This window comes from Triturus cristatus, chromosome 7 (genome assembly GCF_964204655.1).
Source record: "Triturus cristatus chromosome 7, aTriCri1.1, whole genome shotgun sequence".
NCBI classification, from domain to species: Eukaryota; Metazoa; Chordata; class Amphibia; order Caudata; family Salamandridae; genus Triturus; species Triturus cristatus.
The window spans coordinates 993735673-993762397 of NC_140590.1; the positions used below are offsets into that span (position 1 = coordinate 993735673).

The 26725-nt window shown below is 43.9% G+C and overlaps 1 protein-coding gene across 1 annotated transcript in view; it reads left to right on the plus strand.

Moving 5' to 3' along the window:
- The window catches only part of FSTL4 (follistatin like 4), a 2149215-nt gene that overhangs the window by 1262341 nt on the left and 860149 nt on the right, over positions 1–26725 (plus strand). The window lies entirely within an intron of this gene.

The following is a 26725-nucleotide window of genomic DNA, read 5'->3' on the forward strand; positions in this document are numbered from 1 at the left end:
GGACTAGAATGCTCACACACCCGAGGGTGACATGTTTCATCATAGGGGTTCCTTCCCACACCAGGACTGCACAGTTCATGGTGTGAGCTACAACTCCTAAATTATGTAGGAGCAGAGGTGTTTTGATGGGCGATGGAATAGGGTCAGTAAGGGTCAGAGTGCAAAACAAATGTAGTATGTACTAGTGATTAAAGCTGCATCCAGATGGCCAAACAACTTTAATCTATGGGTCAAATGGGATAGAATTTAAAAAGAGGACCGGAGTTGTCTAAATATATACCCCTCTCAATCGTTAACATGTTTCTGCCCACTGACGGTCCCCAAACGGGGTTCTAGGACATTCATCAGGATGCAAAGTCATAGTCACTCTGTAAACAGTGTAAAGAATATGAAATTTACTGGCTTGCCAGGAGTCAAAGAGGCCACAGGAATGATGGCCCAGTTGAATTAAGGGTCAACCTTCGTCCTTAAAAAAGAAAAGAAAAAAAGATGAAAACGCAAGATATGCATAAGTTAAATGCTTAAAGGTTTCTAGTTGGCAGTTCCATGTATCAGAAAACATATAGTCTGAAACAAAGATATCCATATTTGTCATAATGGACAACATTTTTTCACCAGAGTAATGTAGGTGGCATCATGCGGTTAGTTTTTAAGGATATTACCTAGTTCTAGGCAAAGCAAAGTCCACCCTTAAGCCACTGGGTACATCCAGAAGTGCCCAACCGAAAAGGAAATTTAAAAGAAGACTCAGGACCACGTAGTGATACAGTTACATTCATGAAATTTGTTGTTTCTGTGTGAGCATGATGCAAGGCTCCAATCATGGCTATACTTAACAGCCTTATAATAATCCAATGTAATACTAAACATACACATAATTCAGGTAATGTGTGCTATGTATGCCTAAGGCACTATACTGGCAGCATAAGAAAAATAAGAGGACGGGGGGAAATAACAGTGAGGCAGCAGAGGTATACACCCACAATGTACCACACAGTATGTGAGGCTATTGTATGCCCGCTGTAATAACGGACATCATCAAAATCTAAGCAAGTCCTTATGGTCACAAGTCATAGGCCACCATAGGGCTGTGTAAATAAATGCGGCTGCACAAAAAATGTATTCAATTAAGGCTATGTGAAAAAAATATGGCAATAAACAATGCTGCGGGAAAACACCGCTCCAGCACCAGGACTGGGGGTAGGCAAATGGGAACGCACAAAAGACGTGCCCCAACGGCCAAAATTATTGTAACAACAACGCGGCCCTCCCATAAAAAATGTAGAGTGGATCATGAGAACAAAAGAACAATGAACAACAAGTAACCCCGCAAGGGGCAAAGAATGGGCCACCAAATTTGTCAGCAGTCACAATAGTCAATACGATCTCCCCGCAAGGGGGGGCGGTGCTGGACACAAAGCAGAAAGTGGAAAAGCTGAGTGTGAGGATGGGCAGCCGCCGGCAGAGAGAACTCTGTGAAAGGCAGAGCAAATCACAGTGTCGCCAGACAAGCTGGCGCGCACGACAAACAAGACGGGTTACGCAGAAGGGCTTGTTAAAGCTTAAACTCGCCAGATCTCGTTGGTGTGGAAAGCCTTGGATGTCTCGGCAAGAGTGGAAGGAGCCACTGCCAGGAACTGTTTAAACCTAACAACCGGTAACGTGCATCCGGGTTATAGGTGTGCACGTCATCAGCGTCCATAGGATCATGGGACTTGTGGTACATTCAGCAGAGTATATGGGGTAAAAAACATAATGACCAAGAAATGTATATATGAACACAGGAAACATAATATGGATGAAAAAATATGTAAGAAGCACATAGTGTCCCAAAAAGAAATTATATATAAAGCGAACATAATGTGAAGTGGGGTCAAGGAACTCAGTCTACATCATATCTTTAAAGGAATAGTTGTATGATATGTAGAGGTCTCTAACTGCATAAGAATAAAGGTGAATTATGCTGCTGCGGTAGGAGAGACCCCACGTGAAAAAAACCGGGGTCCAATAAGGGAAGACAATCTTTCCTCAAAAAAAGGAATGATTGGCCATTTGTGGACCCAATCAGTAATAGTGATCTAGAAAACAAAATATCAAGAGGGCAGACCCGATCAGAGAAAACAAAGCTGTGAGCGATGGAAATAAGGGACATGAGGGCAGGTCACATTCAATGGACAAGCTAGTCCAGGGTATATCATCATTTAACCCATATCTATCTCTCCTGAGCCTAAAAACCTAGCGTTGCTCTCTGAAAAGGAACACTGATTCCAGAGAACCCATGTTCGGTGTATAGTTCGGTTTGTCGAACACGAACCATAGAAAGTGCCTAGTGAGTTTCGGATTGGACTTCTTACATCTCACCGAACTTCATCGTTCAATGATCCTAGTTCTGGCCTTCCATGTGGTCATTCGAATGTAGTTTAATTTACAGGGGCATCTTAGTATATAAATTACTCCCTCCGTGTTGCAGTTAGTGTGTTTGGTGAGTTCCCATGGTGTCCGCATCCCTAGATCTATTTCAGTTGTGGTGAGTGTATAGGGGCACAGTGAGCATGAGCTAAATTAATAGTGTCCCTTAACAGGTGGAAGGGACCAAAGTGTATTCTGTTTAATCCTGCTCGGCTCAGCGCGGGGTATAGTGTGAACCACCATGTCCCCTTTATTCTTACTCTGTTTCAATGCAAACAAGGGCTTTTCTAGGTTCTTGTCTCCTGTATTTAAAATGGACCAGTTCTTGTTCACTACCTTCTTAACAGTATTAGTCAGATGACTATATGTGCTTACACAGACAAGCCTGTCCAATAATTGTTTTGAATATGTCTCTAAGAGAGCCTCTCTGTTGTTATTTTTGGCCCGCTTGGCAGCTCTGTCAATCAGGTTGTCTGGATATGCTCTTTGAGACAAATTAGTACTGAGTGTAGCCACATATTCCGTGAACTTAAAAAGTTTGGTACAATTTCGTCTAAGTCTCAAGAATTAACCCACAGGTAGGTTGTCTCTTAAAGCCTGTGGGTGAAAGCTGTTGTGACACAGGAGAGAGTTCCGGGCCATTGGTTTCCTGTAAAGTTCTGAGTGGATACCTCCATCTTTCGGGTATAGAAGGAGATCTAAACTCCATACTATATTCGCAGGTAAATTTGAGATTAGGGTTTTTGGTGTTTAACCACTCAGAAAAAGTATGTAGTGTTTCTAAGTCACCTTCCCAGATGACTTAGATATCATCTATATACCTCTTCCAAACTTTAAGATTTTCAGTGTATGGGTTGTGAGGAGGATAAATGTGTACAGACTCAAAGCTATGCATGTAAAAATTCTCAATGCTTGGAGAAAATGTACTCCCCATGGAAGTGCCAGCAATTTGCCGATATAGTTGGTGTTGATATTGGAAGAAGTTCTCCTTCATTGCAATGGTTGCACATTCCATCACAAAGGCAGTTGGTGTCATGTCCTCCCATTTTATGGATTTGAGTAGGTCTCTGATTGTACACAATGTGTCGTCCTGAGGGATATTGGTATACAGAGATTCTATGTCATAAGAGATAAAATCTGGATCGAATTACATATCTGTTAGAACATTGAGCACATGTTTTGTTTCCTGAAGGTAAGAAGACATGTCTGACACCATTTGTCTCAGAAACCAATCAACAAACTGGGATAAGGGTTCCAAAAAGGAGCCAATCCCTGAAACAATAGATCTACCCAGAGGGGGTCGTGTGGATTTGTGAATCTTTGGGAGTATATAGAAGTAGGGAATTATTGGGTGAGTAGGTTGTAAAAATTGGGATTCACTTTTAGTGATTCACCCTGCTTCTTCTGGTCTCTCCACTGGAGTTCTGATGTTCCTCTGTAGCCTCTGCCGTCCGACGCCTTTGTTATGGTGTCATGGTGAAGCATTCTCTGTTTATGTTCTATGGTTGCTAAGGTCTGTATCAGTTAAGAATGCTGTGATTTGAAGAGTACAGTTGAAGCTGTGGTGGCATTCAGCGGAGCCTGTGCTAGTGCTCCACAACCATGTAGCCAACAAATAAGCTTCTTTTACTCACCGCGGGACCATCATCATTTCTACAAATCCCATCCAAAGACCGAGCTTATTTCAGTAATTTTTACTATTGTGCAGCCTTGTTTGTGTGGGGTGCTCCCGGGTGCACTATATACAATGATAAAAAATACAGCCTGATCCATCCTTAGTTTTAGAGAAACTCTTTACGTGCTCCAGTGGGGCATTTGGAAAAGGTGCACTTGTTTTCTGTGTACGTTTGTACCTAAAGGCAATGATCCTGAATGTCCCAGCGGTGATTGTTTGGTTCTTGAATGTGTATCTGTCATTTCCATGTGTATCACGGTTCAAAATGTCACCTGCAGAGGAATACGATTTATACTAAGAATACATGCTACTTATAAATCTGCACACACATTAGTTTTTCAGCTCATAAATGTCTTGAAACTTTATTCTGGTGAACCCGCATAGCTTGGTATCATAGTTTGGAACATTTCTTCACTAGTATTTATGGTGCTGCAGCTAAATCTGCCTAATATTTGTTTTAAGTCTGCTTTTACTTTCATCCTCTTCATAACTAGGCCAGTGAGTTGAATGGTTAATTGAGATGAAAGCTGATATTGTGCCATATTTCTGTTATAGTTTGTGACTATTTGCTTAGCAAACTGTGCAAAAAACGTCTTGCATCCAGTCTGCCTAGGATCAGTAAAAATAATGGATCTCATTTCCCACCTTCCAGACCACCATTACACTAGGTGCCTTTTGATTCAGATTGTCCTTTCAGTTGAAAAACAGTGTAAGTGCTCTCTGATGCAATGTGTATGAGAAGTGATATTTCATACGCAGTCTGTATTGCATACATCAAGGGCAAGCTTTCATCTGTACCATGCCATTTCTCATTTAAATAGGCTACATTATTCTTTCAGTGTTCTGTTTTGATGACTAATGATGATAGAATTTTACAAATCCTGTTGCACAAATGTCTTTCTTTTATATTCTGCTCACTTACTGCATTCTATTAATCTTCAAAGAACAGTGGCGGGTGGAAAATACAGAAATCAGGCCATGAAAGTTCAAAGCTCTATAGTGAGCCATTAGAAATGTGATGAGATGATACCGGCTTAAAAATGATATGATGCCTGCAGATATCTGACCATCTCTATTATTGATCAGCTTCCTAATTCTGCTACATACCCAGGACTTGAGAACCAGTCACACAGAGTGGTACCTCCCAGTGGACCTGCTCTGTCTGATCTTGAATTACTTGGTGTTCCTGAATTAGATGTTATTGGTCAGAAATTCTAGCAGATAAAATTGCATGAGATTTGGCTGCTTCACCCCGTGGTCTCCGCCAAGCTTTTTCTTACAGCAGGTGGTAAATGGAAGTCTTCACAATTATTCACTACTTTGAAGGATCTTCCATGTAATCAGCAGAAATCCATGTGGAGATACTAGTTGGTAGTTGGATTCTGGCCGAAGGGAATCTTCACCTGGAATTCTGTCTAACTCATAATAAGCACCCAAAAAAGGAAAACACTTGGTATATTAGTTGTAGTTAACACCTATGCTTGTGTGTCCTTTATAACCAATTTGCAGGCTATAGATATTCCCTGCAAATCCTCATGCCACAGCCTTCATTGTTTATTGCATGGTGTTTACAATAGACCAGATACGCAAACATGTTTCCACACTAAAGTTCAACTTTTGTGCAGAAATATCTTCATTTATGAGTGTAAAGTTATATTTTGAATTTACAGATTGACGTTGGATTTCTAAAATGGTTTTCTCACAAATAATATTACAGAGTATGATTTAATATTAAATGCATGTGAGCACATTTACTCTAAGGAGCAGAATGCGGTTGTCCCCCTGCAGGTATTCCTGCCTGAGTAGGTAGCAGTGCACCTACAATTGGAAGCCACCATGGATGCAGTGTGAGATTTCCTCCTCAGAAGGGCAAGAGCCACCCCTCTCATGAGTCGTGTGTGGAGAGGTGACCATTAATCAGTTCCAAACAGGGCCTCCACATACTTTTACCTAGGTGACTTTATTTCAATTGTCCGTCTCAGGAACCATAGCAGACCTTTCCATTGCTAGCCATATTAAGATGTTTATTCACAGTAACTCCCTGATACAGAGAGGATTCCTAAGTCTCAATGACTTTAGGGGAAATTCGCAAAACCATGCTGTAGTCAAACAACGTTACAACTATATTTGTGGCTTGGTAATAAGAACTAGTTCAGGTGGAAAGTCTCTCTCTCTCTCTCTCTCTCTCTCTCTCTCTCACACACACACACACACGTACACACTGATTTTGTTTTAGTAGCCGTACTCATCATTAACTAGGGGTACTACATCTGCTTGATGTCTGGTTCTTTCTCTCATATAGGTGGGCACGTCTGTCCTTCCAATCAATGTACCTAAGTAGTCTCACATCTGCCCTTCTGAAGAGTGCAAACATTACGCAATGAGGCAAATCTCAGAACTGTGTAAGTTGATATGCGATATCATATCTCCAATGTCCTGAAAGACTCACCAAATGGATGAGCAAGCATGTGAGTGGAAGAGCATGCTTCAGAATCTGATTGTGTTCTAGATCTATCTATTTCCTTATACCTGGATATGACTCCGAGCTTCTGCCCTCTCACATAAGAGTTGTTAGCCCTTGAAGTGACCTTGCCCGCCTCAAACGTTAGGAAACTAATATTTCTGAGTTCTAATTACTTCTTTCTCTAATCTTCACTACTATGTATTTTAGGCCATTGAGGGCCACAGGGTCTCTGTCTGGTGCTGACTCAAGGCCACCCTTGTTGTGACCTATTTAAGACTTAAGTCTCAGAGGGAGCTGATCCCCCTATCCAGTGGGAATTCCTTTCAGGCCTGAACTTCATACCAGAATCACCTCAAATTGCACAATCAGTGTTTACAGGGTCAAAGCCCAGCTTCTAGCTTCGTCAAGAGCATACTGACTTCATTCACTCTCAGATGCTCCCATGCTGGTCCTGAGGTTAACACATGGTACCACTCTCAACAGACTCACTCCACACCTGCCTGTTCAAATCACACATACAGCATCAGACCTCATTGTCAGTCATTCACATAATACATAACAGAATGGAAGGGGTCCTTACACCTTTTAGACAAATAAAATCACTAAGACTCGCACAATTAGTATTTATTTCCACCTGCCATTCTTACAACTGTCGATACACTATTCTCCTTGTGCATTATCTGCAGTCTGGCTAAAAGTGGGAACTTGTTTTCGATTTTCAACTGTGTTCCACATGTTCCTAACCTTAAACACTAAATGCAGGGTTTTTTCTGAATCGTGCATTTGGAAGATTTTCAAGTGATTCAAAGTGTGCCAGAGTAAGTTCCCTCATGCAATTTCCAGTTTGGGTTTCCTGGGTCACCATGCTGTTCAACTTCTACTGATAAAGAATATCTAATTTCACATCTAGAGTCTGGACGTATTTCAAATTGACTTCCACTGTATGATTTGATTACACATTGATACTGGATGCTTGTAACATTTAAGGTGTATCTAATGAGTATTATTATTTGGTACTAGTAGTGCTAGCTCAGTTCTCTCTGTTATGTTAAAAGAGATTTCATTTATCCATTTTGTTCTAAGATAATTATGAGACTTCACTGGATTTGCACTTGCTCGCTGCGATATCCTATCCAGTTTGCTATCAAAGACCGCATTAAAGTCTTCTCCTACTATAAGCGGGGAAGGATATTCAGCCATCATAGAGCCTAGTGTCTTTAATGGTTCTGTGTCATCAATATTCATACTGTTATATCACCCTCAGGTAAAGTTACTCTGATATATCTTTAACTGTGCAATTACCAATTTCCCTGTTTTATCTGCTTCATATTTCAGTACCTCAATCCCCTCATTTGCGCTTTTATTAGTGTTGCCACTCCCTTACTGCAACATGAATGTCGGTACACATCACTTGCTGGATCCACCTATAGGTCTTTAAAAGTTTTATAAACTCACTTCTGAGCAAGTGTGTCTCTTGCAAAATCATCACTTGGAGCTTTCTTACTGATAAATATTCCATTGCTCATCTTTTCCTATTCATTCACACTCCATGATATAACTCTTAAGCTCCTAATGCTCTTAACTGACATTGTGTACATTAACCCTTAGAGCTACTTCCTGACACTTTCTTCGCCTCTATACATCTTTAATAGTACTACCTTCACCATTACATTAACCCTTACTTGAGGACTGTTGTTTTCTATTATTTTCTGCACTTGCCATCACCCAGGAGCTTACACCAAACTCCATCCGAGTTGGATGTCTCCCTTGATTTTTTGTAGGCATGATTCTCCTGTCTCTTTGACCTTTGTAAAACACACTAGGGAGCTTTAAACTCTCCTGTATTTTATAGATTGCCCTTCTCTTCACATGGCTTTAAAGACTGTCCAACCCGTTCAGATCACTCATATAATACATTTTATTTTCCCACTGTTAGAAATTGCGCTACTGGTTGATGGGGATAAAACCCTAAAGAAGTAGCAAACACAATATCGATCGCAATGAAACACAAGCAAACCCCTAATTAACCTCTGCTCAACTCTCTAGTAGCTTGGCACAAAGCAGTCAGGCTTAACGTAGACGCAATTTGTAAAGTATTTTAAAGAAGTGAAATCCACACACCAGTTTAAAACAAGTTGTTAAATGTAAGTTTCTTCAGTGGATAAACGCCCAAGCCACTTCTGTGCTCCAACTCCCAACTAACAGCTTTCAGGAATAAACATTCTTAGTATTCCTTACATCATAACCACCCATACTAGGTTCCATACAGATAAAGCAATACCACATATCCCCCCATTTCCAAATGACAGAGAAATTTAAAAAAGCTTGCAAAAAATATAACAATATCTTAAAGGTGTATAGAAACAAGAAAAAAGAAAGAAATAACATTAATCATACATCAAGATTGTGATTAACATGAGCAATTGTAATTGCACTTTATGCATAGTCTTGCATAAAGCTTGGTTTCTGTTTCAACCTCTCACTTCTCCCACCGCCTTTAGACCTCTTGGTTTGCACATTTTCCTCATTCCCTTTGATGTGCACATGATCAGATCTAACACTACCCTTAGAATCACGTTTAAAAACCATGATTCTAATTAAATTCCAAATCCCATTGTCTTCGAATTTTACTGTTTTTTTAAACGATTTGACAAACCTAAGGTGAGTTAAAAATATTACAATTTTCCCACCTATCTCTGGTTTCTTTTTAACCTCACCAAGTCACCCATTGTTACTGTAGTTTGGCATATAGAGTGTTTTTAATGAAATAACTCCTTTTCCCTTAACACCCCCGTCATTTCGTTTTTCTCTCAACTCATCTTGTTTAACTCCAGCTCCCACTTCCTTATTATTCATCCACGTTGGACACATGAGAGAATTGGGTTTCCTGTCCCTAAATAATTTAAAGGGTAATTTCTCAGTAACTGGATTTGGTGTTAACAGGTACACTTCTACTCTTTCGTGTTTCTATTTTTACAGTTTTGCAATCTGAATACCTTCTTTTAAAACTCTGTTGAATCTTTCCTATCGTACCATTGAATTTAGGACAGTAAAGTGAACAATTTTTTAAATTGTATTTCCCTTTCAGACAAAAAATTCATCCATTTCACATGACATCAACTGCACACCATTGTCACTGAGGATGTATTCAGGTAGACCTTCCCTTGCAAACACCTCATTTAAAAAAGCTCTGTGCATGTCTTTATTCTCATTGCCTAGAGATATGTGTACTTCTGGCTACTGTGAAAACATATCATTTAACACAGTTACATAATAGGGTCAATTTCTGCATGAGACAGGTCTAGCCAAGCACTTTCTAGAAGATCTCTCACCACCATAAGTCTGTTTTGCAGACCTTGTCACTAGACATGTACTCCTGGCTCTCTCTGATAAACCTCTCCGCTTGAACATCAAACCCAGGCCTGCAGAAATATGGTCTAATTCTCTCTTTAGTTTTGCATATGCCTTGGTGTCCTTGATGAACCAACTGAATTAAGTTGTCTCAAACACATGTTGGTGGTAAGGTATAAGACTAGTACCTCTCCACACCAACTCATACTTGAGCCTAAGGCTGAGCTTCATTTGCAAAGTGAAAGCCACATCACATTTCAAGAATGCAAGCAGTAGTCAGACGGACATTGTGGATGAAAGTTCCTTTGTCCCAATACAGAAGGCGGAAGGACATCTGCACCTACGACCTTGGCAATGCATGCGGCAGGCACCCCCTGAAAGATACACCATAGCAGATGACGACTCCCACACTCCACACAGCGCTAATGATAGAACAATGTATCCACAATCCACACACAGAAGACCTTGCCCGAGATACTCCTGCATGGAATGCCCTTGACACTAAAGCACAGCAAAATCCATACGTCCTAACTTTGCACACCCATACGACTCATTGCTCCGAGCTGTGGCATATCATCCACACAACAGCCGCAGGTCAGAAGAGTGCTGGTTCTTCGAGACCCAACAACGCAATGGCAGGACATCCCGGGCACATGCGCAACCCGTGTCACGTGGAACTGCACCGTGAGTGAATGCTGCATCTGTTGGGGGCACTGCCATTGACAGTCCTGTGGATCAATTACTGTTTGAGCTTCCAACTTGCGTACGTCATTTACGTCCAGCCCTGGTTCCACTGTTGATCATGCATATTCGAGTGGCCCATGGATGTCTGCCTATCCAACACAACGGTAGCTGTACTGGATTATGAAATGTGTGTGCATCCCTGTTGGCCCACGACCAGGAGTGTGACTGTGATACCCGTTCATGGGATACCTTGATATTTGGCGTATGTGCTGGCAGTTGGGCATGGGAGATTGCACAATTCCTCGTGTGCAGTGACCACATCGAGGCGCGTTTCCCTATTGGGCTGTGTTGCGGATTGGTGAAACTGCGTGGACAGAGCACATCTGTCCGGACCAGCTAATGGATTGGCTCGCCCTCATGTTCGTTGAAGTCGACAACGACGTACTCTTCGAACTGATTGCCTATGAAGCTGCGCTCGCTCTCATGGACGAGTAACGACGTTCCTGCAGCCACAACTGATTGTAACCCATAGCACAGGTTCCAACACCCTTTTGTATCTTGGAGAAATGGTCAAATATCCCACCATTACAGTGGACATGGCTGCATTTGCCTGGACTCAGAATGCATGTGCGTGCAACACTGTGGGTTGACACACACCTGTGCAAGGTGAGTGTACAGCGGCGCATGGCAACGTTCCTCAATCTGACACCCTGCTGGAGGGAGTGTACACACATGGCAATGTAGTTCTACATGTGACCCTTTTGGACTCTGTCACCTGCTCATTGTCAGCAGAGCAAACAGTCAGCGCAGTCCGGTGGTACAGGACTATGCAGATCCCATGGGCTGTGAGTGGTGTCCCCTGACACGGTGCAATGAGCGTACGCCAAACATCACATGACTCATCCAGCAAGGCAAGGTGTGCTGAGACCGTTGCCATCTGTGATGATTTCTGTCCATGTTTGCATCCCCATGTCTTGCACCTCTACATGTTCCTATGCTGCCTGTTAGTATATGATGCATTGGTCTGCATGTTGTGGCCCTTGTCTTCCCCGTACTGACATGCACATGCTAATAAAGTGTACACAACTTCACTAGTGTTCAACTGTGATGAGTGTTGATTAGAATGCCAAATCGTGTGCCTCAATGAGCATTGTCCATACACAGGGAGGGAGTGACTGATGCATTTCACTTAGGGGTGAGTCCCCAGTGGCAGCTCCACCTCTGTGAGCCAGACATTGTGGTTGGGAAAGACCTGTCCGCTTACGTGTCTTCAGCAGTGTGAGTATGGTATCCAACTTCTTACCATGTGGATCAATATGATCCATCAAAACAGGCTGTGTCCACACAGTTGAGTGTGTGTAGGTATGCAAAGAGATGTACTGTTGTCACATGTGATGGGGACACTACTTTGGTCCTGCTACCGACTTCGACATTTTCACACACAGCCATATTTCATACATGGACGTGGGGCTACGTTGGGGAGTTGTGAGATTGTTGTTAATGAGCAATCAGGCCACTGCTTGGTCACACCTTCACAGACATATGATTGGCCATGTGTGTCGTGGTCAAACATGCGCATTGATGTAATTTGCAAGGGTGTACCTTTTTGTGCAATTGATGTCCCTACATTCATCCATACTTTTATGCTTGACTGAACATAGACGTGACACATCTGTGTGATTTGGAATGTTTTATCCACATTCTGTTGAGTGTCGGAGCTGGAGCAGTACACGGCCATGCACACCCCACATTACATGGTTGCACAGTGGAGTGCCAACCAGAGTCCTTTGGGGAATGACAGTTAGTCGGAAGAGGACGAGTCCAGTCCGCAGCCTTATTGCTGTGCCATTGGTAACCAGTGCAGATATGGCAGCCCATGTCGGGGTCCAGGTGAATGTCGCAGAGTGTTTGGGAGGACAGTGGAAGGTGTTGTTCCAGGGCATGATGCAGAGGGCTGAACCAAGCAGGAACAGGCCATATGGCGGGGAAGAATGCTATAACCTCCTTTTTGACACAGTCATTTACCATCCACATCTTCGTCCTCTGATATGTCTTCTGTGCCAGGTGTTCCAGGTGTGTGCGGCGGTGTTACGGATGCATCACTGTGTGCCACAGACACATCAGGGGCGGCGGTGGTATGGCTGCATCACTGTGTGTCCCAGACACATCAGGGGGCGGAGATGTGTGTGTCAAAGTTCCTGCAGCAGGTATCTGGGACAGGCTCTGTGGAAGCAATGGCAAGATGAGGATCTGCAGGGCATGGTAGATCCCAGCTACATCTTGCTGGTGTTTAGCCGTGGCAGCCATCCTTCCTGCCTGCATCCGCTGCATGTTTGTAATTTGTAATTTGTGGGGGTATTTGTAGAGCGCAACGGTCGCTCCGGAAGGAGCATCTTGGCGCTGATTTCCAGGTAGAAGATCAAGTAACTTCCTAAAGGTAGAAAAGTTAGATGGCTGCCATGGTGTAGTCGTCGGGAAGATTAAAAATCCAAGTTTTTAGTGCTTTCCTGAAGTGTTTTTCTTGGGTTAAGGACCTCAGGAATTTGGGCATGCTGTTCCAAGCTTTAGTGGCAAGATGATTTAAGGTTTTGCCACCTTTGGTTTTCAAAGAGAACCTAGTAGGAAGGATTAGATTGTCCTTAGAGGAACGCAGGGATCTGCTAGGGTTGTAGTGAGGGAAACGCTTGATAAGATATTTTGGGCCGGAGTGATTAAATACCCGAAATGCTACCATAAGAATCTTGAAAAATATTCTTTTGTGCAGTGGGAGCCAATGTAAAGATTTTAAAGCAGCGGATATTGAAGATTTTCTGGGTAACTTCAGGACTAATCTGGCTGCAGAGTGAAGTACACTTTGGAGTTTTTTAAGTGTAGCTTTCTTGGCGCCAGCCAGAAGACCGTTGCAGTAGTCCAAGCGAGCAAGAACTAGGGCCACTGCGACTGTTTTTCTAGAGTCTATTGGTAAAAAGTCAAAAAACTTTTTTAGAGATTTGATGATTCCGAAACAACGGCCGGCCACAGTCCTCACGTGTTGGTCGAAAGACAGACCAGTATCAAACAGGACTCCAAGGTTCCTTGCAGTTGTTACAGTCTGGGGGGGAACAGCTGAGTCTTCAGGCCACCATAGGCTAGGACAAAAATTGACATTTTTTCCCATAGGGAGGATCTCGGTCTTGCTGGAATTACATTTTAGATGGTTTAGATCCATCCAATGAAAAACAGCTTTCAGACAGCATTTGAGGGTCTGCTCCGCCTCAGTCGAGTGTTCCTCTAGGGGCACAATGAGTTGCGTATCATCGGCATACGATGTTACGAGTATGCCGAATGACTCAATCAGAGAAATGAGTGGAATTAGGTAAATGTTGAAGAGGAGAGGGCTCAAGATGGAGCCCTGAGGGACTCCAGATGAGACCCTCTTCTCTTTGGAAAGGAAAGGACCTAGGGCGATCGTTTGCGATCTATCCGTTAGAAAGGACGTTATCCAAGCTAGAGCCACCTCTGAGATACCAATGTCTTTCAGTCTGCTAATCAGAATGGAGTGCGAGATGGTGTCGAATGCCGCCGTGAGGTCTAAAAGAATGAGGACGGCATTCTTCTTCTGATCCTGCAGCAGCTTTATAGAGTCTGTTAACTCAATCAGTGCAGTTTCTGTAGAGTGATGGGGGCGAAAGCCTGATTGTTGGGGATGGAGTACATTGTGTGCTTCAAGATACCTTTTAAGTTCTCTATAAACCGTTTGTTCGGTGATCTTTCCTAGTGCTGGAAGGAGCGATATTGGATGGAGATTAGTAAATTCAGAGGGGGATTTGTTAGATTTCTTCATCAGGGGTTTGACTATTCCCTGTTTCCACAGGCAAGGTACAATTCCAGTGCTAAGAGAGGAATTAACAATCTTGTTAATAATTGGGTTCACCACGTCAATGAGTTGATGGAGTATTCTAGGGGGGCAGGGGTCAGAGGGTGAACCAGATTTGCATGCCAAGATAATTTCTCTAGTTTGATCTAAATTAACTGGAGTGAAGTTTTTAAGACTTCCAACAGGGATTTCTTTCTGGGCGGATTTGCTTGAGGTCTGTGTTACTTGGGGAGGAGGAAATTTTTTTTGGATGGCATCTATTTTCTCCTTGAAGAAGTCGGCAATTTGGTTACAAAACTCTTGGGATGGTGGAATTTCAGGTTGTAACGCTCTGGGCTGGGTGAACGTCTTCACAATTGAAAACAATGTTTTTTGTTTATGTTTGGACTGTTTAATGGCGTTTGTATAAAAAAATTTTTTAGCTGTTTTAATGTTGGAATGATAGGTTTTCCTCAGCTGGATATATGAAAGTTTATCTGCCATGCAGTACATTCTACGCCATTTGCGTTCAGCTTTTCTGCAAGCTAGATGGGCTATTGCTAGCTCTGGGGTGAACCAGGGGGCACTGGTCTTAGATTTTTTATCTATTCTTTGGGGACGATTGGGAGGTTCACAAGCTTTAATTTCCTGACGAATCCAACTGTGGAAAAGGTTAGCGTCATGTTCGACGTTACCGGTAAAATTAGGAATCTGAGAATTGGTGATGGGATTTAGGTCGATGTTTTCCTGTACCTTTTTCCAGTTAACGAGGTTATCCGGGTGTGAGCTAGGTTTACTGGTAGTTAGCACGCGTGAAGTTTTAATTAGGAACGGGATCAGGCTATGATCAGTCCATATTTGAGGGACAGGAGGTAGGGTTGTTAGAGGGGAGAGGTTAGTGCAAACCCCATCAAGTGTATGCCCTAGTAAGTGAGTGGGCTGATTAACTCTTTGATGGAGATTAAAGATTTCTAGGGTCTGAAGAAAGTTGCTAACTTGTACATCGGTTTTGGACTCAAGGTGTAGATTAAAGTCCCCAGCGAGAGTGAAATGTGGATATCTGAGGAGGAGGTGAGCCAAGGAGTCACTCAAAGAGTCTAGGAATCTGGTGGCATTACCAGGGGGGCGATATATCAATCCTCCGGAGAAGGACGAAGAGTCGTTAAGTTTGATAGAGAACCCAAGACCTTCCATGTCTTTTAGGGGGTCTAAGTTAAACGTGTGGCAGTTGAAGCTGTTTTTGAGTACTACAGCGACACCACCACCTCTTCCCTTCAGTCTGTCTTGCCTAAAGATGGAAAAGCCCTGGGGGAGGGCTATGGCTAGATCAGGGTTACTATCGTCCGTTAGCCAAGTCTCAGTAATCAGGAGGCAATCAAGATCTAAATTTTGGATAAGGTCCCTTATGTCTTGGCTGTGCCGACACATGGAGCGAGCGTTGATCAGCCCTCCTTTAAAGTGTGGTGAGTTATCCGTGGAGTTGGTTACGGAGGTAGGTGATTTAACTGGGTCGCTGTCAGAGGACCAACGGCAGAATTTACAGCTGAAGGGACCATATAGGTTCTTCATGTCAGGTTTGCAATTGCAATTGTACATCCCGCGTAGGCGGTATAATTCGTTAGGCAGATACCTTACTAAGGGGGGAGTTAGGACAGAATTTCCTGCGCCTGTCGCGGCCTTGGCGCGGACTGGCGCAGACGGGCTTGCCTTAGGCGCGCCTTCGGCGTGCAAACGGCGCTCCCGCTGCGCTCGTCCGCTGCGCTTCCTGTGCATGCACATATCTAGTTGAGGGGGGCGTGGCCTCAAGGGGGCGTGGTCAGCGAGCATGCCTGTGGGAATGGCGGCCGCTCAAGTAAACAAACAAACGCTACAGCGTTCAAATCGGCTGTGCGTGAGAAGAAGGAGCGAATGGCTGCTGCCCCAACCAGAGTAATGAGGGCGGTAAGCTTTGTATTGTCAGTGCGCAATTAAAACATAGCAAATTAAGTGACACCAATACAATTTTTAAAACCAGGAAGAAACAAGAGATCGTACCGCCACCTCCCGGCTTCCGCCTCAGGAGTGGGTTAGGAAATCGACGTGAATGCTAGTGATCAGCGTTTTTATAGGCTGTGCAGGGGGGCGTGGCCTCAAGGGGGCGTGGTCAGCGAGCACGCCTGTGGGAATGGCGGCCGCTCGAGTAAACAAACAAACGCTACAGCGTTCAAATCGGCTGTGCGTGAGAAGAAGGAGTGAATGGCTGCTGCCCCAACCAGAGTAATGAGGGCGGTAAGCTTTTTATTGTCAGTGCGCAATTAAAACATAGCAAATTAAGTGACACCAATACAATTTTTAAAACCAGGAAGAAACAAGAGATCGTACCGCCACCTCCCGGCTTCCGCCTCAGGAGTGGGTTAGGAAATCGACGTGAACGCTAGTGATCAGCGTTTTTATAGGCTGTGCAGGGGGGCGTGGCCTCAAGGGGGCGTGGTCAGCGAGCACGCCTGTGGGAATGGCGGCCGCTCGAGTAAACAAACAAACGCTACAGCGTTCAAATCGGCTGTGCGTGAGAAGAAGGAGCGAATGGCTGCTGCCCCAACCAGAGTAATGAGGGCGGTAAGCTTTGTATTGTCAGTGCGCAATTAAAACATAGCAAATTAAGTGACACCAATACAATTTTTAAAACCAGGAAGAAACAAGAGATCGTACCGCCACCTCCCGGCTTCCGCCTCAGGAGTGGGTTAGGAAATCGACGTGAACGCTAGTGATCAGCGTTTTTATAGGCTGTGCAGGGGGGCGTGGCCTCAAGGGGGCGTGGTCAGCGAGCACGCCTGTGGGAATGGCGGCCGCTCGAGTAAACAAACAAACGCTACAGCGTTCAAATCGGCTGTGCGTGAGAAGAAGGAGTGAATGGCTGCTGCCCCAACCAGAGTAATGAGGGCGGTAAGCTTTGTATTGTCAGTGCGCAATTAAAACATAGCAAATTAAGTGACACCAATACAATTTTTAAAACCAGGAAGAAACAAGAGATCGTACCGCCACCTCCCGGCTTCCGCCTCAGGAGTGGGTTAGGAAATCGACGTGAACGCTAGTGATCAGCGTTTTTATAGGCTGTGCAGGGGGGCGTGGCCTCAAGGGGGCGTGGTCAGCGAGCACGCCTGTGGGAATGGCGGCCGCTCGAGTAAACAAACAAACGCTACAGCGTTCAAATCGGCTGTGCGTGAGAAGAAGGAGCGAATGGCTGCTGCCCCAACCAGAGTAATGAGGGCGGTAAGCTTTGTATTGTCAGTGCGCAATTAAAACATAGCAAATTAAGTGACACCAATACAATTTTTAAAACCAGGAAGAAACAAGAGATCGTACCGCCACCTCCCGGCTTCCGCCTCAGGAGTGGGTTAGGAAATCGACGTGAACGCTAGTGATCAGCGTTTTTATAGGCTGTGCAGGGGGGCGTGGCCTCAAGGGGGCGTGGTCAGCGAGCACGCCTGTGGGAATGGCGGCCGCTCGAGTAAACAAACAAACGCTACAGCGTTCAAATCGGCTGTGCGTGAGAAGAAGGAGCGAATGGCTGCTGCCCCAACCAGAGTAATGAGGGCGGTAAGCTTTGTATTGTCAGTGCGCAATTAAAACACAGCAAATTAAGTGACACCAATACAATTTTTAAAACCAGGAAGAAACAAGAGATCGTACCGCCACCTCCCGGCTTCCGCCTCAGGAGTGGGTCTCCGTTGTCCTCCACATCTGTGCCAACTCTGTGCTGTTGTCGCTGGAGCCTGTCTGACTAGACAGTTCTTGTATCCGAGTAATGGCTCCAGCGAGGTCAGCCAAGGATTGTTGTAGGGCATGGAACGGACTGTGGGTGTCCGTTAGGGACTGTAAGTGGTCCCTGATGGGACTTATACACCCAAGTATGGCATCAAGTTTGGCTGCCATGAGGTCGAAGCCCACCCGCACCTGTGCAGCCACCTCCTTCTAGCAGTCTAACACACGGCATTGGAATGCCATGTGTTCTTCGGTGAGGTGATGGGAGCCAGCCGTGGTGGTGGGTGCTTCCTGCTGTGTGGTCTGTGCAGGGGTTGGGATCACCTCGATGCAGCTGGGCTGCCCTGCTCCTGGAGGTGGGGTGCGGAGGCTGTCCATGAGCCGTTGGAGGGTGTCGGAGCAGATGTCCAGGGGGTCCTATTCATCGTCATTGGAGAGCTATCTGGTCTGCGCTGCAGGAGGTGTTATTTGTCCCTCTGGAATGTAAAGGAGAGATGCAGTTCAACAGTGTGTTCCATGTATATGCACGCATTGTACATGGTTACATACAGACTGCATGACAATGTACATTGTGACTGTTCTGGAGGAGCTGGGTATTTGATAGGAGACAGTAGACATTTCGACTACATGACGGATGTGAGGCTGTACTCGTACATTATCATTTCACAGTTTCCTGCTACGCCAGATGTGATTGGCCAGTTTCTACGCACAAGCTGCACAAGTTGTGTCCTCTGTTCTGTAGTGTGAGTGTATCACTTTGTACCACATTTTCGTCAATGTTGAGGTGCTGTGTTTTCTATGTGTGTGTGCTGCATTGTGGGAGAGTTGCCCCTGTAGCACTGGTTTGGCGGCCCCTTATCCCTTTGAGGCTCTGTTCCTTTGACTTGTGTGCTTTTACGGTGCTGAGATGTTGGCGACTTGGGTCATTTGTGCTCTTGGACGGATTTTGGAGTCTTGTGCATTGTTTGTCTGCAGATGTGTTGTTGACGTCAGGGGTTGTATGTGCACGTGGATGTGTCAGAGTGTGACCTGCTCCTTTGAGGATGTGATCCACACTGGGCCACCTCAGAGTTGTGTCGTGCACCATGTCATGTATTTTGACTGCTGCCATGATATTGGTCATGTAGTGTCACTTGCATAGTCAGTGTGGCTCACAGGGCCCCTGCTTTGCTGGGTTCAGCACATGTGCATGGGTGGGTTGTGAGAATGGTGATGGGGGGCCTTTGTGCACATAGTGGATGGGGTCCTACTTAGTGTTTCTATGTGTGCTGCAGTGTGCCAAGGGTATCTGGGACATGTTCCACAGTCATTGTGGGTGTGCAGTGTGCTACATTTGATTGTGCATGTGTGCCATTGTGCTCATCTTCCCCCGTCCCCCCAGTCCCTGGTCGTTACTCACCCTGTTGCTGTTGGCTCAGGTCATATCGAGCAGTGTCCATGCCCCCGACTCCTTGCACCGTCTCCACACTGATGACTGTGGCCACCATTTCCTCTGCTCATCTAGCTCCTCCTGGACTCCCACCTCCAGTCGCCGTTGCTCTCTTCCATTTGGCAGAGAGTTTCTGCTTGGTGAGGCTTATCACATCATGCTAGCGCCTCTTGACCTCCTCCATTGACCTTCTCCATACTCCGACTGCATTGACGTTGTTCACGATGGACTGCCATATTTCCGTTTGAGTTACCAATGACACAGTGGAGGTGACGAACAGTTGTTGGTTGTGTTCTATCATCTCCGTGACGATGATCCGGTTTTCCTGCGGACTGAACCGCATCTTCCTCTTCCTCTTCTCCTTGCCCTTCCCCGACCCCGGGGTTCCTGGCTGGTCCTCCGTGGGGCTTGTGGGGTTCCGGTTGTCCTCTGCACTCGGTCCGGGTGCATCCATGGTGCAACACAGTTTATTTTTGCTTTGGGGTATTTTTGGGGTTGCTTTATAGTGCACTTTCCCGCATGACGCTTGGGAATTGCAGGCCTGTCGCTGCTTATCACAGATTTTTGTATAGCGGTTGGCCACATCCCCACTTTTTTCGCGTTGTGGTTTCGCATTTTTTCGGTGTCGCGTTGATTATAGATAGATAGATAGATAGATAGATAGATAGATAGATAGATAGATAGATAGATAGATAGATAGATAGATAGATAGATAGATAGATAGATAGATAGATAGATAGATAGATAGATAGTGTTTCCCCAATGGAATTTTATTGTTTTTTTTTTAAATTGGATTTCAGTTTTCGGATAGGCTCTTATTTCTGTATAGCGCTCGGAAGCCTGCATGGGCCTCTACGTGGTATAAAAACACTACATAACAAAAGCGGGTCCTTGCAGAAAGGAACTTCTTGAAAATATGTATTTTTGACACATTCTGTCATTTGTTTATAATAGCCTCCTTGGGAATATTTACTAATTGGGAAATGTGTGCAATATTCTATGCAAAGCGTCCTTCTTAAGCTTTTTTAAGATCGAACTTCAAATCAAATCAAATCAAATCATCTTTATTCGGTGTGAAGAATCTCACCATAAAAGAATACACTCACAGAATATTTCTACATATGCATATACATCATTAATTCATGTGAATACATAAAAGTTTTTGGAGTACATAAAAGAGAAAATAAGGAGGTCATAAAATCCCGTGTTGTCACTAGGTACAGTAGGACATATAAAATTATCCAAGGAGCATTACATTCATTTTGGGGGGAAGGTGCTAGTGCTTACATGTGCAAAATTGTAGCAAAGAAGTGCAAAGCATCACAACTCTAAAAATACAAATCGAAATTATTAAATTCATATATTTACATTATTAATTAAAACAATTAGCCGATTAAAAAGACATTGTGTCATTACATCTTACATCTGGATCGATTTCCTACACTTAAGAGCATTTTTTAAAAAGGTTGTTATAGAAGCTATCACAAATGCTGTCTCTAACTGTTGTAAAACTATAAAGGCTGGGCGGCATTGCCTCAAACCAAGCGATTTTAGCAGAGGAATGATCCATAAATTCCTCTGTACTGAATAGAATTTACAAAAGAATACCACATGAATGGTCGATTGTCCTGACATGTCATCACATGGGCATTTACACAGTTCTTTTGACCAATCATTGGTAATAGGGAAGCTTATTAGTCTATGTAAAATACCTAGGCGAAATCGCATTAAAAGAAATTTATCATAGTCACATACTGTCAGGTCTAGGTATGGTTGCAATTTTAAGGATGTTAAAATGAGGTTATGAGCCTGGACCGTTTTTTTATTCATTTCTATACATAACCTCTGTTCGCTCAGGAAACTTAAGGACTCTTTCTTGAGGTCCTTCCTTGTTATCCTGAGCATAGTAAAAGGTTCATCATACAATTCTTGGTGGCCCAGATTGTATAGAAATGTTTTGACATAAAGCAACCATTTAACTTGTTTCACTCCATCTAAACCCATACAGTCAGTGATAGTCAGGCGGTTAAGTTTCATCTCCTCTGTTGTCCAGATCCTATGCCATAACATAATCGGTTGAATCTTTATGATGTCTTCCAAATATGTCAACCCTAATTCTGTGTGGCAAATAAAAGAGGAAGTGCTATTTGGGACCATCAATAAAAACCTTAAAAAAATATTCTCAGCTACCTGGATGGGGTTTACATCCATATATCCCCATACGCCCGCTCCATATGTGGCTACAGTGACACATTTTGCTTTGTATATATTTAGTAGTTCCACCGTTGGGCGTCTGCCCATTTTCCTACTAAAGTTAGATAGGGCAGTCAGGGTTCTTGTAAATAGTAGCCTTCTGGTTTTAACCGCCTCCACCCAGGAACCCGTACGTTCAAATAAAATGCCAAGGTAGGAAAAAGTTTTAGTGCTTTCGATCCGTTTTTTATCAATAAAAATAGTCTGGGGCTTTATACATCTTGTCCCGCAATTCATTATAAGTATCTTAGAACAGTGGTTCCCAAACTCTTGACTCCTGAGGACCCCCACTGAATCACTACTGGAGTCCGGGGACCCCTAAGCAATTTTTACAATTTAAATTTCAAAAAATTAAAACAATAACTCGCAAAAAATACACAAACAAGTACACACCAAACAAATACTTGCATTACTAGAGCTTTTATTATTTTATCTTGAAAAATATGCAAAAATTAAAACATTTTAATGGGAAGGATGGTGCTGCATCTCGGCGACTAACTTTTCAATGTTTGGTTTTATTTCGGAAAGTTGAATCCTTAGGTCAGATTCTACATTTTGCAAGCGATTTCTGTTCTTATTTTTAAGGTACAGAATGAGGATTATCAACATCATTACACGCATTGATTGCATAATGTGCCATGCAGAAACCATTTTAAAATAAACCATTTTAAAATCAATGCAATAATTTGGAGTGGACTACACTTGCAGCCACACTTTTCATGAAACCAACCCTGACGGCGGGAATAAACCATAATGTCACTGCTACTAGCACACAAGCTGATCACTCGTCACACACGAGAAGAATTATAGAAAGGCTGCTGCTAAATCATAGCTGCCAAGGTTTCAGATTGCGGTGTGTGATATTATCATAAATACAGTGTAATTATGAGTGACATTTCAGTGACTATGAGTGACACCTGCTCACAAGCAAAATAAAGCAATGAAGATGAGGGAAACATAAATACCAGAAAATACACCAATTTGAGCAACAAGACAGGCTAAGTTAACTGCTTCAAAGCATAAGAAACAATTCATTTATCAGACCACATTAATTCCCAACTTTTTTCTGTCGCGTTTTACTTTTCCAGCCAGAGTAGCGTTTTAACCAAATGCATATTACATTTTCGTGCTAGCAGTTAGTCATTTCACTTGTAACACTAAAACACTGAGCTGCCCTGCGCCTGCAGATTTACTGTGTTTGAAATATTCAGATCATGATAATATCACTCTCAACATTCTACAAAAGGAGTGCATGAATATGCCAACATTAAAGTAAACAGACTTTGAGAGCAGCAGCACAATAGCAGTCTGTACACATTGCACAGATACTGACTGAGGAGCAAGCAGACAAGTCATAAAGTGCAAATAGGTACAAGTTACCAGGCATACGCAAATGGTCACCAAACCCAGACTGAGTGATCATAAGCTAGAAACAGAACCCCCTCAAACAGATCTAATGAGAGAGGGCAGAATCCACCAGCAGCTTGACCTGCAGGAACGTCTGAGAGGCCTTTTTTCCAAATCTGTCCTGAATAAAACCTTATTTGTTACTATCCTCAATCTGAGACGAAATTTAAATCAAGCAAGAAAAATGGGGCACGATAAATAGCATCTGTTTTGAGTTTTTGGAGGCTAACATGCAGACTGTGGTACTTTGGTACTATAAATAGCACACTTTTCCCCTGTAAGTTTACGGCAGGTTTGACCGTCCTAAATTTTAAGAAGGGTGCAATATTTAACATACCTGGTAATTACATACTCAGTGAATACCACCCAATCACTGCGCAAACAGGGCTTACCCAGAGGTGGGACAATTCCAGCCAAATTGTAATGTATTTAGTAAGTACCAGAGGCGCAACTGGAGCCAAATTTCGTGGTGGGCAGGGGGCTAAGAAAACATTTCGGGGGGGGGCTGAATGTTAAGCAAAAGGCAGAGTGGAGCTGCAGGGTCTATTAGAAGGGGTGAAACAACAGTAAGGCCTCATTAACGTGCAAATAGTCTTTTAAAGACCTGTCAAGTGCTCAGGTGCGGTCGCATCCCAGGCTGACACACACACGACATAGGCAGAGTGGAGCTGATTTGGGGGTGGCTGAATCTAGTTTAAGCAAAAGTCAGAGTGGAGCTGCAGGGGCTCTTAGAAGGGGTGAAACAACAGTAAGGCCTCATTAACGTGCAAATGGTCTTTTAAAGACCTGTGAAGTGCTCGGCTGCGGTCTCATCCCGGGCTGAGGGCTGACACACACGACATAGGCAGAGTGGGGCTGATTTCGGAGGGGGGGGGGGGCTGAATCTAGTTTAAGCAAACGGCAGAGTGGAGCTGCACAGGGCCGGCTTTAGTGCTGGTGGTGCCCTGTGCGACAATGTTTGTTGACGCCCCCCCAATGACCACCTCCACCACGGATTCTCTCACCAGCACCCTTTAACAGTGACCAAGTCTCCATAACCACACACTCTCAGATGCATTGAATTAATACGAGTGTAGGCCCGGGTGTCCGAGCACTTTCCATCACACACACATTACACAGAGACAATCAATCATACGTGTGTAAATCAGTGTATAGGAAATATTACATAAGAGCCAAAGGACTGAAAGTGTAGGAGTCACATGTCATCAATACTGGTAGGCAGTATAGTTTAAGAGTGCTTGGTGTGGAGAAGCACAAACTCAGAGTCGAAAAATAAACAGCATAGTTGGGAGTTTTCTTTAATAATAAGAATCGATTTCTAGCCAAATTAACCCTTTTTGCAACATTAATCAATGTTCTAATATTGTATACTTTGCAGTGTGTATGCAGTGCAGGGTGAAAGTTAAAAGCTCACTATTCTATGTTAGGAATTTAAGTTATAAATTGCAAGTAACAAAAGGATGTCTCTTTTGAAAGCAGTAATATTTGATCTGTTTATCATACCCACTCTGTAATCTACTTGGCACACGTTCTTTGCAGCAGGCATATTAACCCTCGTCTGCACTAACTTCACAGAAGACAAAACCTCAACTATACAAAATGCTCATCTCTCTCCAGGAAGATAATTAATCACAGGAGTTTTCTTGACATTTATGTGAGGCCTGGTAATTGCCGGCGGAAATAAACGCTGCAGCAGGTGCTTCTAATCTAAAAAGCATAATAAACTTTCAAACACGGACCCAGGAAGCCAGCGGCCGGTGCGGTGGCACCGGTCGCACCGCCCTAAAGCCCACCGGCCGCTGGCTTCCTGGGTCCGTTTTTGAAAGTTTTTTATGCTTTTTAGACATTAGAAGCACCTGCTGCAGCGTTTCTTTCCGCCGGCAATTACCAGGCCTCACATAAATGTCGCGTAACACCCATTGTACTCCCGTTGTGTGTGTCGGCCCTCAGCCCGGAATGAGACTTCACCCGAGCACTTCAGAGGTATTTAAAAGCCCATTTGCACGTTATTGAGGCCTTACTGTTTCACCCCTTCTAAGAGCCCCGCGCAGCTGCGGGGCTCTTAGATGGGGTGAAACAGTAAGGCCTCAATAACGTACAAATGGGCTTTTACATACCTCTGAAGTGCTCGGGTGAAGTCTCATTCCGGGCTGAGGGCCGACACACACAACGGGAATACAATCGGTGTTGCGCGACTGGTACACCCGGCCTACACACGGCGTCCTAATTCCCCTGGCCTTTGCCCAACAGGATTAAATGTAAAAAAATTTAAATTAACTATAAATAGATAAACACTCACGTGCTGTAGTAGTGGTGCCGGAATGCAGGTATTTAACGAGGCGAAGCGGAGACAGGGCATTGGGCGGCAAAATGCTCCTGGGCTGGCTGCAGACACGAGGGAAGACGCACTGCCGTGGGAGCGTGCGCGTCTATAAAAAAATAAGCCAATCACCCTTCAGCTTCCCCGGCCTAAGCTGAAATGGTGATTGGCCCGCTTTTTTTTGGTCCCGCCGCCCCTGCGCTGTCATTCACAGTGCTTGTATGCGCTTCAATGCTTCTAAATATTTAAAAATAGCTGACTCGAAGGCACTCCAGTTCGCGGACCCCCTGGGAATGTGTCACGGACCCCTGGGGGTCCGCGGACCACAGTTTGGGAAACGCTGTCTTAGAAGAATTAATGGTTAAGCCCCTCTCAGACATGAAATTTGCAAAACTATCTACAACCCTTTGTAATCCCTGTGAAGTGCGTGCCATCAAGACCGCGTCATCCGCATATAGTAAGGCAGGGATGGGTCGAACTTACATAAGCACGTTTTGAGAGTGATTATTTAACATATTTTGTATATATTTAAAACTATGTTTCGTGTAATGGCTACACAGTTCAGATAAAAACAGCTTTTTACTACCAGAACCTCTCACTGTTTGTTTTTTAATGCACTTCTAAAGTTCAGCTGGGTAATATATCAATTGTATGTCTGTCATTAAGTGAGTCAAATATGGCATTTCATTCTACCTGCTTTGATAACGACAGTGAAATGGAAACACGCTCAGTGTGATTTACAAAGTATGGAAGGATCCGTCAGGCCCTGGGTAAGGAGTGTTTCCGAAGAGAAGAAAGCGGCCGCTTTTCCTTCTAAGCAAGTCTATAAATGGCGCAGAATGCAATAGAAACATTTAACTACAGAAAAGCAGCGGGGAATTACAAAATGTCTTCCCAAGAGAGAAGGAAGGGGCTAACTTACAAGCACAAGAACTGAGTGAAAGCTCGTGCATCCTCAGGTTTCAATCTTTCTGTAAATATTTATTATAACATTGTATTCCTGCTCTTTTCTCTATCCGCAAACTGTAAAATCTTTTCCTCCTAACTTTGCAAAGTTTTTAAAATGAGAAACCTTTCATCCTTTAGCCCTGCTCCTTGCACGCAGTCATGTCCCTCCCGCTCCCTCAATCCTTGTCATAAAGTTTTGGAGGGGGGCC